This window comes from Acomys russatus, chromosome 8, assembly GCF_903995435.1.
Source record: "Acomys russatus chromosome 8, mAcoRus1.1, whole genome shotgun sequence".
NCBI lineage: Eukaryota > Metazoa > Chordata > Mammalia > Rodentia > Muridae > Acomys > Acomys russatus.
Window position 1 is genome coordinate 26537945 of NC_067144.1, and position 21395 is coordinate 26559339.

Consider the following 21395-nt stretch of genomic DNA (forward strand, 5'->3'; position numbering starts at 1 on the left):
GCCAGAATTTTCTTCCTTTTTAAGACAAAATAGTATTCTGTTTTATGTATATGCAACAGTTTTCTAATTTATTCATTAATTGATAGACACCTGCATTGCTTCTGCACTGTAACTTTTGTGAATAATGATCGCATGATGGTGAATATAAACATATATCTTTCATACCTTGTTTTAATACTTTTGGTCATATAACCTGAAGTAGAGTTGTTGGGTTATATGGTAATTTCATTTTTAATGTCTGACAAGCAGCCATACCATTTTATATGTGAGCTGTACCTGATTAATTATGATCACAGCTTTACCATCTTTCCTGCTTCTCTCCATCCAAGTTACAGAGTATTTTTTTTTTTTCTATTTGCTATTGGTTTAGGCATTCTAATGGGTATGGGTTGGATCTTACTGTAGGGTTGATTCACACTTCATAGAACTAACATTGTGTACATACTTTCAAATGTTTATTGGCCATTTGTATATCATCCATGGAGAAATATTTGTTCAAGTTCCTTGTTCATTTAAACACCTACTTATTAGAGGATATGTAAAAAATAAATATTTGTACATAATACACATGTAGTGTCTAAGCCAGTGTATCCATTATTTTTTAAAAGGATCTTTGTATCCTTTAAAAAATCATTTGATCATACATATGAGAGTTTATATCTGTTCTATATCCTTATTGTCTGTCTTGCTTTATATCAGCACCAGGCTGTTTTGGTTGCTCAATTTGAATAGTAAAATTTAAAATCATGAAATATTTCTTAGCAGTGTTACTCATTTTCTGCATTGTTTTGAATCCTGAGGTAATTCATGAACATTTTAGTATAAGTTTATCAGGTTTTTGTAAAAAATAAAAATGGCCTAAGGATTTATATGAATTGTATTATACATGTAAATTCCTTGAGAATTATTGGCATATTTGCAGTACTAAGGCTACTCATCCATGAGGCCCAGAGATCTTCCCACTGATTAGTACTTCTTTGGTTTCTTTCTGTAATGTCTTTTAGTTGTTATTGTGCAGTTCTTTTATTTTCAGGAGTAAGCTGATTCTTATGGAGTATATTCTTTTGAAATTATTAAAATAGAATTGTCTTAATATCTTATAGGTTACTTATTAGAAATATGTAAAAATAGCTGAGTTTTTGTGTATGTATCATGGTATTCTGATATATTTAATATTTCAATTTTTATTCAGCCTTTAGTACTTCTCTTTAGTACCCTTCTCTTCATTGTTACTTCTTGGGAAAATTTGAGAAGGATGGTTGTTGTTTCTTTATGAGTCTGGTGGAATTCATCAAGTGAGCGATCAGGAGGAGAGCTATTCTTTTTTGAGGGAATTTCATTGCTAATGTGCTTTTCTTACTAGGTTCTGTATTTCTTCATGGAATCATCTTCTACATTTTGTTTTGTAAGAATTCTTCCATTTCATCTAAATTATTGAAACTGTGGGCATAAGGTGCATATAATATACACTTAACATTCATTTCTATTTCTATAGAATTTAATTCTCACACTCATTTTTCATTTTTTTGTTACTTGCCTAATTTTTCTCAAAATACCAGCATACAATTTTTATATTATTGGTCAAGCTTTTTATTTTTATTTTATTTTTTAATATATTTTATTAATTTATTCATATTACATCTAAATTGTTATCCCATCCTTTGTATCCTCCCATTCTTCCCTCCCTCCCATTTTCCCCTTACTCCCCTTGCCTATGACTGAGACTGAGGGGGACCACCTCCCCCTGTATATGCTCATAGGGTGTCAAGTCTCTTCTTGGTAGCCTGCTATCCTTCCTCTGAGTGCCACCAGGCCTCCCCATCCAGGGGACGTGTCAAAATGGGGCACCAGAGTTCGTGTGAAAGTCAGACCCCACTCTCCACTCATCTGTGGAGAATGTCCTGTCCAATTGGCTAGATCTGGGTAGGGGTTTAAAGTTTACTGCACGTATTGTCCTTGGCTGGTGCCGAAGTTTGAACAGGACCCATGGGCCCAGATCTGCCCATCATAATGTTCTTCTTGTAGGTTTCTAGGGCCCTCTGGATCCTTCTATTTCCCCATTCTCCCATGTTTCTCTTACCTAGAGTCCCAATAGAATGTCCTCTCCTCTGTCCCACTTTCCTGGTAAATGAAGACTTTCATGGGACATATCCACTGGGCTAGTGTCCAGATATAAATGAGTGTATACCATTTGAGTCTTTCTGCTTCTGGGTTAACTCACCGATTATGATCATTTCTAGTTCAATCTATTTGTCCACAAATTTTGGAAATTCCTTGTTTTTAATAGCTGAGTAGTATTCCATAGTGTATATGTACCACAGTTTCTTTATCCACTCTTCTACTGAGGGACACTTAGGCTGTTTCCATGTTCTGGCTATTATGAATAAGGCTGCTATGAACATGGTTGAGCAAGTGTTCTTGTTGTGTGCTAGAGCATCTTCTGGGTATATTCCAAGGAGTGGAATAGCTGGGTCTTGAGGAAGCCCTTTTGTCAGTTTTTGGTTGAGCTTTTTAAATAACCTAGTTTTGGAACTGTTCCTTGCTGCCTGGTGGGCTCATCCATGGGTCCACATTGGGGATAATAGCTGTGCCACCCGTAGAATTAACAGTAATCAATAATTCAGCAGATGGGCTGGTTTAAACTCAGTCAGAAAACAACAAAAAATACGAATGAGATAGAAGGACTTCTTAGGGTGTTAGAGACATAGGAAAGGAGGAAGTGTAATAAAACGATTAAACTACAAATTTAGTAATATTTATTTAAATCTCGTTTTGCTTTTAATTTTCCCCCATTAGTTTTCTTATGTTAGTGTTGTGGATAATATTTCTCTAGAATTCTCAAGTTCTGAAGTTAAGTTGCTAATTTTGATTCTTTTAAGAATTTTATTTTTTATGTAAATTTTATAGCCATAAAATTCCCCTTAGAACTGTTTTTTGTTTACATCATAAATTTTAATATAGGATAAAACTTTTTTCACTTGCTTCAAGGTTTTCCTTAAATTCCCTTGTGATGTTTGTTTTGATCCATTGTCTATTGAAGAATATGTTTGTATTAAATTTTCATAATTTCCATTTTCCTTTTGTTTCTGAATGCTAACTTTATACCATTCTAGCCTTGGAAGATACCTTGATTGATATGTATCTTTTGAAAATTTATGGTGACTTAATTATTTTATCTAATATATCTTATAAAATATGACATGTTTACTTATGAATAATGCATATTTTGTTAGGTACATGATCTGTACATATTTAATAAAGCTGTTAGTATATTTACATTGTTAGTAATATATTTTTATGCTCTCCTCTACCCCACAAGCCTTACTTCATTTTTAAGCAAAAATTTATTATTTAAAAAATTATGTACATGTTTGTTTTTTTGATGGTGGGTGGTATATGTTTGTGAGTAGGAGTGCTTGGGGTTACCAGAAGAGGGCATTATATCTCCTGGAGTTGGAGTTCCAAGCCTTTATGATACACCTCTGTGGGGACTGGGATCTGAATGCCAATATACTGCCAGAGCAGTACAACTCTTAACTATTGAGCCATAAGCACAGCCTTGAAAATCTTCATCTCTACCCTCAGTAGCCATCAGCAGCATCCTTTGTACTTTGCTGTCTTCATAATGATTGTGTCTCCTATCTACTCATGCTTCATTCTTCTCCACACACACCGGGGGGTATGTATGTCTTTTTCCATAAAACCCAGATTTCACAATATAAGTTTAAAGCACTAATAAAGTGACTCATTATTTATAATATGCTGTGATATCACTCATTCAATCAACACCTTTATTTGTTCACTGGCAAGATTTTTTTTCCTAGGAGTTCAATCTGGGCCGTATTATGAAAAACAAAAAGCAAAATATAAAAATAAAAACAAAATAAAAACCCCTCCCCCAAGAAACCAAAAACAGGTTGTATTATTTGTCTACTTTTTCACATCAGAAGTACTATAAAACATATTTTTGAGAGATAAGCATCATCAAATAGACCCAAGAAGTCATGGTCCTTACCAGTGGCTAATTTAATCCATTTAAACAATTTGAATTTTCCCACATCTCTTGAAAGTGCAAAGGAGGACAATTTTGTCATGATAATATGACACTAACTTATCCTTTGATAAGGGTGTCAAGAGCAAGCAGTTAGATGTACGCAGGGTTGGAAGGCATGCCCTGATTTTTGTTGACTAGTGACCTCTAAAACTTATTACATTTGTGTCCACTTAATATCAAGTCACCTAATGGAAGCACATTTTTCCACCAAATCATTTTGTACTAATTCAGTACAAATTTCCCCATTTAATATCAATTGACACTAAGCGATTTTCTGTGCAATGTCAATTGAAAACCACTGATTTCCTGCTAATACAGCACTTAGTGTCAATTTCTTTGTGCAAGAAAAGCATTTTTTCAATTAGCTACACCATATAATTTTTTGTTTTCAGTTGTTTGCATGAATATCTGATAATAGTTTTTAAAACAAAGACATAAGAAGAAAAGATTACTCTCCTCTTTGGAATTAAATAATTTAAACTCCAGGATTTTATTCTTCATGTGTAGGAGATAAGATATATTATTGGAAAGCTTAAAAACCTATCAGACAGTATGGAAGCAAAATGGTATTAGAGCTAAATAGTATTGTGTGGTTTTGGTCATTGTATATACTCTATTCACAAGTGAAAATATTTTGGCCAATAAAACTTATTCAGTGCCTCCACTATGTCAGAAGATGTACAGTTTCAGTATTAGTAAACATTACCTTACCTTGGTAGAGAAATGAAATTTGAAAATTCTTACATGCTCTTAAAAGAAAAAAATGGGACAGCATTACCTCCTCTAATGAAATTCAGAAAGTGTTGTAAACTATCTCAACTAATACAACCATAGCTGGAACAGGTTTCAAGACTGATTGGTTACCAGGTTCCTTCAACAATGGTAATAGCCCACACATATCTCCTGTCCCTCTCTATTCTAAAGATTTATGACCCACGAATATAAAACAAGGACAAATTCAAGATTAAAGGTAATGCTTAAATGTAGAATGTTTATTAGCACACTAAGATGTTACAATATTGATAGGCATTTTGTAAACTATGAGCTAGACAAAGAAATGGCACCAGCGTATAAAATGCTCCTTTTCTGGTGAGAGAGGAGTCCTATGCAAGAGAAACAGTTAAATAACAATTATCTTAAATGATAAACCTATAGTCTGAAGTGCTATATGTCTTTAGATTGTTCGGATGATTACTGGGAAGAAAATTGGGATATTTATTGAATTGTGCTCAAGAAAGCTTCTGGTGTACATTTGAAAGAAGGACAGATGGAGTGTAATGCAGCTCCAGTCTCTCTCCTCACCTTTCTGTTTTCTTACAGAACAGAAACATTCTTAACTATTTGCTTGTGTGTGGAATTAGTTCCATTTGAGAAACACCTAAAAAACGTTTTTGAAAAATTTGAAGTAATACTTTTATTTTTTTTAAATTTTATTTTATCAATTTATTCACATTACATCTCAATGTTTATCCCATCTTTTGGATCCTTGCATTCCTCCCTCCCTCCCATTTTCTCCTTACGACCCTCCCCTGTGACTGTGGCTGAGGGGGACCTCCTCCCCCTGTATATGCTCATAGGGTATCAAGTCTCTTCTTGGTAGCCTGCTATCCTTCCTCTCAGTGCCACCAGTTGTCCGCATCCAGGGGACATGGTCAAATATGAGGCACCAGAGTACACTAGCCCAAGGGGCATGTCCCATGAAAGTTTTCACTTACCAGGAAAGTGGGACAGAGGGGAGGACATCCTATTGGGACTCTAGATGAGAGAAGCATGAGAGAATGGCAAAGTAAAAGGATCCAGAGGGTCCTAGACACCTACAAGAAGAACATTATGATTTGGGCCCAGGGGTCCTGCTCAAACTATGGCACCAGCCAAGGACAATACAGGCCATAAACTTCAAACCCCTACCCATATCTAGCCAATGGATAGGACATTCTCCACAGTTGAGTGGAGAGTGGGGTCTGACTTTCACACGTACTCTGAAGTAATATTTTTAAATGTTTACTATTTGACAAGTATTGTACCAGCATTTAGACATCTAAAAAGAAATAAAATACCCATTGTCTTGAGAAACTAAACATATGTATACATCTGCATCTATATATATTTACAAACCAACCTATTATGTTGTCAATAGATAGTAGATTTAAAAAGGTGTAACATTTGCCCGTTTTTGTGGGCAAAGTAAGGGCACATTGGTTAGCCTGGTAATTTAAGGGAAATTTTATTTTCTCTTTTTGAGTAATGCATTTCCACCATCACTGTGCTCCAACCTCTCTGTTGGAGCCTGCATTCCCTCTCAAATTATTGACCTCTTTAATTATTATTGTTGCTGCGCGCGCACACACACACACACACACACACACACACACACACACACACACACACACACACTCTTAGTGCTGCTCATTTGACCTTTGTGATGGATAATCTATCAGGCTGGTCCCTGGAGAAAAGTGAATCTCCTTTCTCAGAAGCCACTGGAATAGCCTGTAGCTCTTCATCTAGGGGTAGGCCTTATCATTTTTATGCCATCCACATTGGCATCTTAACTGGTAGTGTTATTGTGCAAATATTGTTGAGATCTTATTGCTAAGCTTTAAGGATGCAGCTTCCTTGTTGTGTATAGAAGTATCTTACAGCAGACATCCTTGTCTTCTGCCTCTTACAGTTTTTCTGTGTCCCTTTCCTTAATGTTCGCTGAGTGTTGGGTATAGGCATTGCATTGTAGATAAATCATTTGGTTTGGGGAGCCTGTATTTGCTCTTGGTATTTTGATCAGTTTTGTATTTCTGTGGTAGTCTCCTGCCCAAAAATAAAGCTTCCTTAATGACAGGTTAGAGCTACACTTCCCTTGGTGTATAACGGGAAGTGCTCTGGTTTAGGAAAGTAGCAGTTCTCTTCTACGGTACATGACCTCACCAGCCATGTGCAGTTGGTTAAGTTTCTAGTACTTCACATGAATTTCTTCCTGTTTAGTAGGCCAGTGGTGCCATTAGACAGTTATTACTTACTCCCAATATATAAGTTCCAGTTTTACACTCTATGGGTATTTATTTTTCCGGGCTGGTAATTGTGCTTCAAACTTCTTGATGCATAAAGGGATTCTACAATGATTGTTGTAAGCTGGACAGAAGGAAGATAGGTAAATGAGAGCGGGTAGATTGTTAGAAGACACTGATGTAATAAGAGCTAAGATACTGTTATGTCTTATGGAGGTATTGAGAAGCCATCTTACTCATTTTGAGATTACGGAGTACTTACTGTTTCTTATCACTTTCCAAATTTAAGAGTCAATGGTAACCATCTCCCAGATCCTTACTTTTTTTCATATTACATTTTTATTGATACATATGTTCAGTCATATGTTGTAAGTAGGTTTTCTAAATTTTATTCTTGTCCCTGTATTTTAAAGTTTTGTTGTATAGACCTATTAAATTTTTATCTGTTCAAATACACTATTTTAAAAAAGCTTTAGTTACATTTTTACATATGGCTTCTGCCTTGTTCATATGATCTGAAGACCCTCTCTAATTCAAGACTGAAAATTCTCCTGTTTACTTCTAGTTTTTTTAATGCTTTCATTGTTTACATATAACTCCTTAAACCATCTGGATTTTTTATTTTGATATACAGTGTTAGATAGGCTCTAAATTTACTCTGTTCTAAATATTTAACCAGTTGTCCCAGCACCATCAATCGAAAAATCTATGTTTTCCCCACTGATTTGAAATGCATTATTTATCATATGCTAAGTACTTAATTTACAAATGCTTTTTTTCTTACCTTTTCTATTTAGTTTTCACCCTTTCCCTTTTTTCTTTTCATTTATACTGGTTTATGTATTCTTTTGTTGGACTATGGTATTTAGTTATTGTGGCCCCAAATAGAAAAAAATTGCTAAACACAGTTTCATTTTACTACTTTTTCATTTAAAATGTTATTGGCCATTGTTATTCATATATTAATTTTAATCAATAATTTAGTCACCTCTGCTCAACCTCCAATTTCAGTTGGCTTTTGCTAAGGGTCATATTATATTTGTGAATTATTTTAGGAAGAATAAAGGTATTTTTCCAGTTTATAAATGTATAAATAAATTTGGTATTTTAACCATTATTCAGAAAACAGCTAGTACTTCTGTAAGTGTTCATATCTATTTCAAGTTTATTTTTTATGCCCTGCTATTGACGATACTTGCATTTTGTTTGGTGATGTTGCTAGACCTTCTGAATTATGGTAATTGGTAGGTCCCATGATCATGCTCTTTGATCCTGCTCTTTGCTTCATTGGGAAGTCCTCTAGTGCTTTCACCATTCAGTGCTATGCCAGCCATTTGTGTATGGGGGTATTATAAATTAGAGTAAAATGATCTATTCTAATAATTTTAATACAAATTTAAAATCAAGAATGTGATATTTTTAGTTATAATTTCAAGTGACATTCTATACTCTTGTGTCATAGTTTTACCTTACATATGAATTTTCATATAATATATTTGTAAATAAATTTCCTAATAGAAAATCATTTACAAATTTTTTGAGTTAGAATGAATTATTTATTAGATTTTTGGCCGGTTTATTTAGGATACACACACACACACACACACACACACACACACACACACACACACACATATGTGGAGATCCATATATAAGTGAAATAATGTTCATTTAGCACTGATTGTTAGTACAAAAGATGTGGAATATGTAAATAATTTCAACTTGTAGGAATCATAATTTTTAAAAAAGGAAAAGGTTATATTAGTTCTTTTTTTCAAAATATTTTTTTTATTTATTCTTGTTAGGTTAGATTAGTTCTAATAATTTTTTCACTTCAGCCATCATAACCATACTATTTCAATGTAAAAATGCTGTATATTTTAGAGCTTTAAGAAAAGTAAGTTTTCGCTCAACCTCCTTAGTCATCAGGGAAATGCAAATCAAAACAACTCTGAGATTCCATCTTACACCCATCAGAATGGCTAAGATCAAAAACTCAAGTGACACCACATGCTGGCGAGGATGTGGGGAGAGAGGAACACTCCTTCATTGCTGGTGGGAATGCAAACTAGTACAGCCACTTTGGAAATCTATCTGGTGCTATCTCAGAAAAATGGGAATAGGGCTTCCTCAAGACCCAGCTATTCCACTCCTTGGAATATACCCAGAAGATGCTCCAGCACACAACAAGAAAATTTGCTCAACCATGTTCATAGCAGCCTTATTCATAATAGCCAGAACATGGAAACAGCCTAAGTGTCCCTCAATAGAAGAGTGGATAAAGAAACTGTGGTACATATACACTGTGGAATACTACTCAGCTATTAAAACAAGGAATTCCCGAAATTTGTGGATGAATGGATTGAGCTAGAAATGATCATAATGAGTGAGTTAACCCAGAAGCAGAAAGAATCAAATGGTATATACTCACTTATATCTGCATGCCCCAAGGGGCATGTCCCACGAAAGCCTTCACTTACCAGGAAACTGGGACAGAGGGAAAGGCATCCTATTGGGACTCTAAATGAGAGACGCATGGGAGAATAGCAAAATAAAAGGATCCAGAGGGTCCTAGAAATCTACAAGTAGAACAATATGATAGGCAGATTTGGGCCCAGGGGTCCCGCTCAAACTAAGGCACCAACCAAGGACAATATAGGAGGTAAACTTTAAACCCCTTTCGAGATCTAGCCAATGGTCAGAATATTCTCCACAGTTGAGTGGAGAGTGTGATATGACTTTCTCACGTACTCTGTTGCCTCACATTTGACCATGTTCCCTGGAGGGGGAGACCTGGTGACACTCAGAGGAAGGACAGCAGGTAGTCAAGAAGAGACTTGATACCCTATGAGAATATATAGGGGGACGTAATCCCCCTCAGGAACAGTCATAGGGGAGGAGAATAATGGGAAAATGGGGGGGGGGGAGGAATGGGAGGATACAAGGGATGGGATAAACATTGAGATGTAACAAGAATAAATTAATTAAAAAAAAAAAGAAAAGTAAGTTTTCAAAATCTGGTTATTTTACACTTTTATCCTATTTCAATTCAGAGGAGCCATACTGTAGTGCTCAGTAGCCTACTACATTGTGAAGTCATACGATCAGGCATTTAGTAGGTTCAGAAAATGAATTAAGAAATGTCATTTTATATTATTCTTTGATGTTTTTCATTTCTTGAAAATCTAAGAAAGTTTAGTTTTTCATTTAAATTAGGGTTTGGAGATGTTGGTTAAAGGATATAAAATTTTAGTACAATTAAGGGACTCAAAGAAATCCAGTTTCAACATAACTATTTTTTAAAATATTTACTTGGGCAGGCCCTGCTCTGGGGACAGGGGAGTGAGTGAGCTGGCCCTGCCATAATGACATGGAACAGGCCATGCCCAGAAGACGTGGGAGCAGGAGAGCTGTCCCTGCCCAGAGGACATGAGAGCTGGAGGGCAGGCCCTGCCATGATGACCTGGGAGCGAGAGAGTGGGCCCTGCCCTGAGGACAAGGGAGTGGGCCCTGATCCATGGCTCTGAGTGGAGCTCACCCGAACATCTACCCCATGTATGACCTGCTGGAACACATGAAGGGGCTGGAACTGTATATTCAAAGATTAACAATCTCTTGGACACAGGCAACAACAGTATATCTGATAGCAGTCCCGTGAGGATTTGGTAATGATAATGATAGTGTAGGCCTCAAACCAGACCCATGACTCGTAACAATGAATATTTGAAAGTAAACATATGTGGCCAAAAAGCTATACTGCATGATACACTACAGCTTCTGCAACAAGACTTTTTGTTTGTTTTATTTTACTGAGGGGAGGAGAGGAATTTTCGTGTATGAAATGTAAATCATAGACATTCAATAAAAGTAAAAAAAATATATACATATACATACATATATATAGCCTTGGAAAATGGATATAAAGTGTTCCCAGTATGTTAAAGATAAACATGTGAGGCACTGTGCTTTAGTTTTTATTGTTGCTCCAGAATTTCCCAAGGAAGCAACTAGAGAAGTCATGGTAGGAGCTTGAGGCAACTGGTCGCATTGCATGTAGAAGAACATTTGTGTTCAGCTTAGATTCTCCTTCATATCCAGTCAGTAACCTAACTCATGGATTGGTGTCACCCACATTTAGGATAAGCTCTCCATTTTAATTAACCTCAAGTGGAGAATCTTTCACAGATTGTCTCTTCAATGATTTCAGATCCTATTGAGTTGGCAATAAGTACTAAACATTACATGACATGATGTTAACTGGCCAGACTTAGTAATTCATTCATATATATATGCAATCATATGTACCCTTATGTATATATCCTATGATCGATGTACTATTGTGAGAAGTGGTCAGTAACTAGGAGACTTCATGTCTGTAAGACCTACTACTGTGCAGCATGGTGGCAGAGTGCTCTGATAGTTTTCAAACAACCAGTATCTGCTCTGGGGCTTTCTACTGATGTGGCTCTGTAGTGTCATGAGAATCTTGGGTTTAGTTTTTTTTTGGTAAGAAATTGAATTCTGTTATTGCTAAAATTAAATACCAATATAGTGACCTGATGATGATGCAGATACACATACATGCAAACACACATGCACAAACATGTGTACAGGCACACACCCATGTACACACATCTTGAGTGAAGAGGACAGATGCTTAAGATTACTTTTTTTTTTTTTTTTTTACAGTTTACACATCTTATTTCTTTACTTATTCCATTTGTCAGATACCTCTTTCTTTCCAAGTATTGTATGGTTGCTAATTACATATGCTCTAACTTTTGCCCTGGATATTTCGAGTTAAAACTCTAAATGCTTTGCTTTTTTATTTAAGGGGCTCTATGCATGCTTGAAAGACAGTCTGTTCATATATGACTGAATAGTTAGTAGTTATTTTAACCATTAAGTAGACACTACTTTGAGGAAAATTATTTGTGATGACATGAGTTTATTGTAATTTGCTTTATGTCAGGTGTGTACTATGTCTTACACCGCATAATGTTCTGTACATCTTTTTTTGTTAATACATTTTACTCTAGTTTATACAAGGCAAATTAGCCGGAGACTGTAGAACCATCAAGATGATTCTGGATAACTTTCTCTTGGCTTCTGTCTTCACTCACACATACTGTCTTCTGCTCTGGATTTCAGCAATTTTGGAGCCTTCTTGTTCTTTTATGTTTCAACTAAAGCACAACTGCTTTACAATCAAAGTAAAGTAAAGTTGGTTTTGTCAGAGGATTTTCATAATTTTAAACACATCATTTGTTTGTTTGCTTCTACCCATCTTTATTATCCATTTCTGTCTGCACCCCTTCTCTGCAGCAGAGTAATCTTTCCACAGTGACAGAAATGTTCCACTTTATTCAGTGTTTTCGGTGTCTAGCACTGTAGGCTTAAGTGGCTATCTGATGGATAAATGTATGAAGCTTTTGCTTTCTCTACTCTCATATGGTCTCATAATTATATACAGCAGTTGTGCTATGCTGTATGGGGCAAGCAAGTGCTGTTTGATATGCTTGGGGTGCTCTAGAAGATGGGATCAATGTGTGGTGCTAGGAACCCAGTTAAGAACCTGTGAATGGAGGAGGTCTGAGGCTCTAGTAGGGAATTTAGGATTGTAGTTTAGCTGCACAGTGCAAAGCTGCCTTCAAAACACTTAAGCTTAAACTAAAAGACAAACGTCATGGTCAGTCTGAATCAGAGAAACTTTTCTTTGAAATGAAAGGTGATAGAGACACATCGCTGCCCAAGATATTGAGAGTAAGTAATGGTTAAATGCTCAGACTGAAATAGAACATTCATATGCTCCTTCTAAAGCCCAGGGGACAATGGATATGAGATGATTTTTTTTCTTATTTATTTAAATTTAAATTTATTTTTAAAATTTATTCTCTTTACATTCCAATTATAGCTCCTTCCTCATCTACTCCAGGTCCTAACCTCCCTCTCTCTTCCACCCATGTCCCTCCTTTAGTCTTCAGAGAGGGGGAGCACTTCTCCCCTATCAAATGACCCCCCTTACTAAGTTTCATGAGAACTATCTGCATCCTCTTCCTCTCTGGCCTGGTAAGGCACCCTTTCTCCAGTGGGAAGTTATCAAAGAGCAGGCAACTAAGTCCATGGCAGGGACAGCCCCTGATCCTCTTATTAGGGGACTCCTATGGAGACTGAGCTGCCTATCAGCTACATCTGAGCAGGGGGTGCAGGCCCTCTTGATGCGTGGTCCTTGGTTGGTGTATCAGGGGCCCAGATTTATTGGATCTGTTGGTTTTCTTGTGGAGCTCCTGTCCTCTCTAGGTCCTTCTGTACCTTCTCCCTCACTCTTCCATAAGACTCCCTGCCCAACATTTGCCTGTGAAACTCAGCTTCTGCTTCAGTCCCCTGCTGGGTGGAGGCTTTCTGGAGTTTTCAAACCTTAGTCAGAGAAGCTGCTTTTACAGTTTCAATAGATAAAGCAGAGACTCATAACTGTTTGAAATTACAACAATAAGTGACTGTGAGTGATCAGATCTAAATTGGACATGTTTATCAACACTGCCTCCTCAAGAATTGGGAAATTATGGAGGAGGGGTTGGAAAATGAATAAGACAGATGGAGGAGCTCACATGGCTTTACTACAGCTGGGCGGCTTTGGCCATTGATGGAACTTAGGGTAGGTTCCAAACGTCAGTAGATATAACACCTATGTTCCTAGAGCCAGCACTAACTGGATTCAATGTGTTGTGGAATAGAAAATATAAATCAGGAAGTTGGGAAAGGGGTGCGTTGTGAGGACCTGAGGTTGTTGCTGGTGGGTTTGGATGATGAAAATAAGGGATAGATATGTTCACAGTACACTTTGAAATTGTACAAAATCCTCAGAAAATTAAAGGATATCAGCAGACAAGGGACCACATATGTGAAGGTTGTGGGGCTAAAACATTCTTATAAACTTAGTAGGGCTTTATTTTTCTTAACTTTATAGTCAATGCATTTTTCTTGTGGTATGGCTGGTAGAAATAAACCTACTAATGCCAGTCATAGCACATACAGTCACATACAGCATATGATATTTGCGAGGGAAAAACACAACTATTCCAGTAATTTGTGTAATTGCTACATTGTGGTTATTATTATTTATAAGTATACTTCTGTTTACATAAAGCTGATTCCCTGAAGTATCTTTGTTGTGGTAGCAGGAGCTTCATACACCACACATTCACCATGTCTCTTTAAAACTATTCCCTTTATTTTTGAGTTTATAGTGTTATCACAGAGCTTTACCTTCTTTTTTCAGCCCTCCACACCTTCTTATGTCCTCTTCTCCTTTCTCTGTTTTAAATTCATGGCCCCTGAAGACCACATCTTTTGCTAGTATTTAGATAGGTATCCCTTGAGTAAACAGCATCATTGAGGTCTTCATAAATTCTCCATGGTTATTACACAGAAGCACACTTACCTAAGGAGGCACTTCTCACTCAGAGCTCTGTTGTTAAGCTTCAAATGGTTCTGTGAAGCAGAGTCACACCTAAATTTATAACACAAATCTCTGCTAGTGTAATTTACCCTGTCTCTAAAGTTTTGAGAGTTTTTTTTTTTTTTTTTAGAGTGGGCAACCAACATGTTATATCTGTTTTTAGAACTTTACCAACCCCAAATAATATTTAATTTTTTTAAATGCCAGTTTAGTAAAGAAAAGTGGTATGTATGTATGTATAAGGCTAAAGATTTTTTATGGATTTGAACATTTATGGCTCCTTTTTTGCTGCAACTAATGCTTAACCATTTTCAATTGGACTATTTATATTTTTCTTAAGTTTACTTCATTCTTCTATTAGGTTTTCTAATACAATTTTCATGCTATATGTGTTGTCGTCTATATTCTTACATAGTTATCTCAGTTGAAATGCAGAAGTCATGCTAATCTGTTTAAATTTCTCAATGTCACTTTTATATTGTTCACACCCCAGATTAAAATTCCAAGTTGTCATCTCTGAGTAGCACAGGATCTTAGTTTGCATGTCCCTCCTCATCTCCTCACCTCCTTCAGGTAGGTTTTGCTTTTGCAGTGATGGTTCAGAGCTTCAAACGCAGGCCATATATGTGTGTATTTGGTTGTTTTTCTATTTTGTTTTTATCTTACTAAGTGCCTATTTATTAGTAACAGAAATGAGGTTTGGTAAAATATTACAATTTTATTTTTCATAGGTTTCTCTCACTACAAAGGAAAGAAGTATTGTTACTGTTGATTGCTTATATTCTCTGGTAAAGAGGAATGGTAAGGCATTTTTAGTATACTTTTTTTCTCTTACAACATTAAGATTGTAACACTTTTCAGTAAATTACTTTCTCCAAATTATAGGCTAAAGTTTCAGTGCTGTGGACTGAAGCTAAAGGTAGCATTCTACCCTTCAGCTGTGTCTCAGGCCCCATGTATAGTTTAAAAGTCCTTGCTCCTGAGAAGAAACCCTTACTGAAACATGTCGCCTGCCAGTTGTGTTCATCTGTGGCCGTTTGATGACTTTGGTTAGAAAGGCTACAGAAGTGGAGGTGCATAGAGCCAGTGGTCTAATCGTTAGATGACTGTGCGCATGATTCCATCAATACATACTTGGGATTTTCCTGTAGTTCTCTAGGTCCTTGTCTGCTAGGAAACTTAGCAACAAATGAGAAAGTTGCTGCTGTGGAACTCACAGTCTGGTGTTTGAATGGAGGGTTGCTCTAAGACCCAAAGTTCTGTCCATGAGAAAACCTGTGATTCCTAGTGTCATTTCTGGTTTGTGCCTCTTTTAAGCTTGTTTTTGTTTTTTTAAACCATTAAAACATTGACTTAAGCATCATGCCATGGATTCTAGAAAAACAAAGCAAGATAAGACAGCTCTATATTATGCTGTTACACTTGGAGACCTATAATTTGTTGTCTTTATGTAAGAGCTTGAGGAGGGAAAATATATTTCAGTCAGACCCTGTTGGATCTTTTAATGACATAATTTCTGGTAGTTTTGATTTAAGAAAACAGCATGAGCGAATAGGAGAGGCTAACAGCTTCCCCCCTTTGCTTAATGCCATGTGATGTCTCTCAGATGTCCAAAACACTATTGCTGGTAGATCTCATGGTGCATTATTTTAATGTAAACTTGAATGGAGCATGAAAAGTTATGGAAAATAATTAGAAAATGATGTTATAGATCTTCTATTTAGGACAGTGGGAAGTAAAAATAAGGCATGCTTTGTGTTTAGGTAAACAAACTATTCTTTCAACCTGATCAGCAAATAAAGTCAAGAGGACTGGACAGTAAACACTTTTCAAGACACATGATAAAAATTAATACTTTAATATAGTAGCTTTTATTGTAGTGGATCAAGAAGTAGCAATATGATGTAATATACTATCATGGAGATATGCATATATATTGTGGAATTTGGGAATACAGCGGTAGTGAAGTAGAGCTTATGGATATTATTAAGAATTAGAGAGGTATTATCTGTCTGTCTCTCTGCCAAGTATTTATGTATATATATTTATCAGTCATCTATATTGTTTCGGATGTATACATGTATGAATATGAATGTATATGCATGTCACCTGTGTATAAATTCACATGCATGAATGCATGCACATAGTACGTAATTCTTCAAAGAAATGAATATTTACAGGTAGACTATATATAAATGATACATTATAGTTCTGTAATGGTAGCAAATATTCAATGGCGTTTGTAGCCCAGTAATTTTACTCCAATTTAAAATCTTTTTATTATTAAAATTTTTGTTTTGGGCTTTTTTCTCTGTTATCAATCAAAAGTGCAATAATTACTGATTCACATTTGCAATAATTTTGGAGGACTTGTTTTTTGTACAAAGTTTATATCTACTAATATATTTTACAAATGGAGATCGAGAGATGTCTCAGTTGCCAGGAATTCCTGCCAGCAAGGGAAATAGTGACTGCTGAGCTAAAAGTGTAGATCATTAGGTTAATCAGTGTCCCATTCCTTTCTTTTAAATGAGAGGAAAAGGCTATATTATATAGTTTTCAAAAGTCAACATTGACCTGGGCTAAAAAAGAAAATAATTTTAGAAGGATTGTTGTGTCCTCAATGTTTATAAAAAGCAAAGAGACAAAATAATTATTTATATATATACAGTACACACACACACACACACACACGTATGTATATACATATGGAATCTCACTTTTTAAAAGATTTTTTCTTTGCATCCTATGTTCTTTGATTTCCTCATGAACAGAGACACATGAAGTGGCAGTGAGGCCAAGGGTGCTAAATGTCTTGGCACTCATTAACTACTGCAATTAGCACCATTTAGATTGATAATTTTCCAAGATGAAAGCATGATTTGGACAAGAAAAACAAAAAATAATGACATTTGTGAAAGTGGAGTGACATTGACCAGGAAGAAACAAAAAAGGAACAGAGCTCACCTCAAAACACTTGAATTTTTGAAAAATTGATTACTTGATAAGATCACTTCACTGTAACTATAAGTCTCTGAAGACTTATTAATGCTTTTGTGGCATTAAAGTAAAATGAAAAGACATCAGGGCAGCCTGCCTTAATAGCTTGCTGGCTTGAACCCTGATACATAATGTTCTTGTAATAGTTTACGGGCGACTGCAGTAAATTGGTAGTGAATGTTTTCCCATTTTTTGGCTCTTCCTATCAGATCTGCTCTCAGGGAACGTTTTGTTCTGAGGATATTATGAAAGCAATTGATCTACTTTAGAAGTTGCATGACAATTTTAATATAGTGATAACTTTTCTCCACTCCAGATTGTGAACTCTTTTTCCTTTATGATCTTTGTAACTTGGGTCAAATTATGCTTAGCTTATATTTGAGTAGTTTGCTGTTATAGATCACCAAGTATTATTAAGTATTTTTAAGTACTGATACAAAAGAAAATTATAATTTTTCAATGATTTTTGTTATCTTTATCTATTTAGACAGACATTTACATCTACTCTTCTTGACAGAACAATTTTAGAATTAATTTTAAACTTAAATAGTTTGCTGAGAAATTGTTTTTAATCATATTGAAAGATGATGTTTTATGTAAAAAAAATGTGAGGCATTGCACTAGTTTCATTTCTGTTGCTGTGAGAAAAAGAAACTAAGGGGTAAAGTATTTATTTTAGCTCACAGTCTACCTTAGCAGGGAAGTTAAGGAGCAAGAATTTAAAACATCACAGCAACAACCAAGAACAAGGAGAAACAAATGCACGCATACTTAGTGCTCAGCTGGTTTTTTTATTTTATTTTTTAAATATAGGCCAAAGCATAGTCTAGGGAATGGTGTTGCCCACTTTCAAAAGGATCTTCACATATCAATTAAAACAATTGAGCCAATCCACTAGATAGTCCCATATAAGGCAACCTGGTATAGACAGTCTCGAATTGTTACAAGTACCGCATGATTCTAGGCTGTGTCAAATTGACTAACTAACCATAACTGGTCCCAAGTAAGATTACAACATTCTAAACAAAATTAGGGTGAGAATTGCCTGAGATATATTAACTAAATTAACTAATAGGGAGTTTTCTAGAACATTTCATACTATCTTTGTTTTGGTTCTACAAGCAGTATATGTTTATGTTACATATACAGTAAGAACAAGAATTTAGAGAATGAACAGGAATTGAAACAGTCTCAGTGCTAACATTAGCACCATGGAGAATTAGAGGGCCTTTGAGTATCTCATTCATTCTTCCTCCTCCTCCTCCTTTTGGTATGCCTGGGAACATTTGTTTCATATAAAAGTTATATTACAGTATTAATAGAAGAAGGGCAAAAGGCAATCTGGAAGAATGGGAGATAAAAATCTGGACACATACCAATCACCCAACTAAATGGCAGATTCGGTCTTTGAGGAAAGGGATTTTACTTCAACAAGTAGTTTCTTTTTTCCCTTTAAAAGAATTTGTCTAAGTGTCCCTCAGTAGAAGAGTGGATAAAGAAACTGTGGTACATATACACTATGGAATACTACTCAGCTGTTAAAAACAAGGAATTCCCGAAATTTGTGGATAAATGGATTGAGCTAGAAATGATCATAATGAGGGAGTTAACCCAGAAAGCAGAAAGAATCAAATGGTTTATACTCACTTATATCTGCATACTAGCCAAGGGGCATGCCTTCACTTACCAGGAAACTGGGACAGAGGGGAGGACATCCTATTGGGACTCTAAATGAGAGAAACATGGGCGAATAGCAAAGTAGAAGGATCCAGAGGGTCCTAGAAACCTACAAGTAGAACATTATGATAGGCAGATTTGGGCCCAGGGGTCCCACTCAAACTAAGGCACCAGCCAAGGACAATACAGGCGGTAAACTTTAAACCCCTACCCAGATCTAACCAATGGTCAGAACATTCTCCACAGTCGAGTGGAGAGTGGGATATGACTTTCTCACGTACTCTGATGCCTCATATTTGACCATGTCCCCTGCAGAGGGTGACCTGGCAGCACTTAGAGGAAGGATGGCAGGTTACCAACAAGAGACTTGATACCCTATGAGCATATACAGGGGGAGGTAATCTCCCCCAGGAACAGTCATAGGGGAGGGGAATAATGGGAAAATAGGAGGGAGGAAAGAATGGGAGGATACAAGGGATGGGATAAACATTGAGAGTGACAAGAATAAAAAAAAAAAAAAAAGAAATAAATAGAAATAGTCAACTTGGAAAACATTTGGGAAAGAATATAAATATTTGAACAATATTTTCAGAGTATGTAGCTCTTTCTCAAGAGCAGTAAGGATATAGAATTAAGGGGTAAGAAAATAAATTGCCATTGATATTTCATGGAAATTAATATGGATAATAATATTTGAAGTTCATACATATGTACCCAATAAATAGAAATTTATTTTTTATTTCTCTCCTCCTTTATTGCCTCCATTCCCTTTATTTCCTTTCTTTACTTGCTTATATTCTATTCTAGTTTCTTACTGATCTTAGCCATTTCCATAGCTTTAGTGATTGTCTATGAGTTGATAACAGTCATGCATCCTTTCCTTGAACTTCAGTCATCAATTTCTGATAGCTGCATCTGCAGTGTTTGGAGTAACAGAAGTAGTGGGATTATCTTATGTCTGGTGCAACCCGGTGGGAAGCTACCCAGGACTACACTTGTCTTGTTATTGAGTCAGTGTTGTTCTTGTTGGTTGTTCAGATTCTGTTCTTTTTGGCATGGTCTGTTAAGGTGAATGTGTAGAGGAATTTGCTCATTCACCTAGGTTATGAGTTTGTTAATGTGTATTTGTTCTTTTACTTTTTATACTCTGATCTTTATTGTTTCTTTTCTTTGCTGTTGTAACATGTGTTTTATAGTTGTTCTTCTAATTTCTTGAAGTCTAGTAATAGGCCATCATGAAACAGGTATTTTGCACTGACACTTTTCCTTTAAATGTTAGTTTGCTGTAGATGGATGGTCCAATGATTTTAAGTGGAAAGTGTGTAGGCAGACCTAACAGTAACCACAAGTTCTGGGATTTAGAGTGGTAAAAGTTGTTTCCTGCACAGATCTTCAAAAACACAATGCTTGTCATTATTTTTTCTCATATATTTCAAGAATATAAAAAGACAGAATTAATATAATAAATATCAAAAGCTTACCACTCATAATTTTAAATGTTAGCATTTGGCATACTTATTTAGAACTTTATACGTAAACAATCTCTTCCTTTTTACATTTAAATCATTTACCTCTAGAAACAACCACTTTCTTAAGGTTACTGTGTCTGCTTTCAGTCCACATTTGAATTATCTTTATTTTATTTATGCATGTAGATGCATTCATGTCCAAAACAACCTCGTGCTTTTTTGTATGCTTGCAGTTTATATAAATCATATTTCATCACAACTTCAGGGCTCTACTCTATATCTCTGGGAGCTCCAGAAGTGAGTGCAACAGAAAACACTTAGGAATGTTAGGACTTCTTTAAAGTTTTAAGACATTTTCAGATAGAAGAGCAACCACGAATTAGAAGTAGTACATAATTTAAAAATTTGACATTACTATTTCTCTGGATGGTGCCATGTTTTCTAGAGCTAAGGTTTGGCATTGGTGTCAAGAGAAGCAGGTATCATGTGAAAGTCAATCAGATGGGAAGTAAGGATTGTAATATCCAATATGCTTTCAAGGTTCAAGACATATCCAGTGTTCATTAATCACTCATAATGATATTGGGATACAAAGCAAAAACGATAGTATTTTTTAGACAGGGTCTTACTGTGGAACATTGGTTGACCTGGGAATGACGGAAGAACCAGACTAGACTAGAACTCATAGAGATGCATTGTCTCTGCCTCCCAGTTTCTTGCCCAGCTGAGAATAA

At 35.8% G+C, this 21395-nt stretch overlaps 1 protein-coding gene across 13 annotated transcripts in view; it reads left to right on the forward strand.

Annotated features, from left to right (window-relative positions):
- Positions 1-21395, forward strand: part of Zbtb20 (zinc finger and BTB domain containing 20) — a 732891-nt gene that overhangs the window by 88590 nt on the left and 622906 nt on the right. The window lies entirely within an intron of this gene.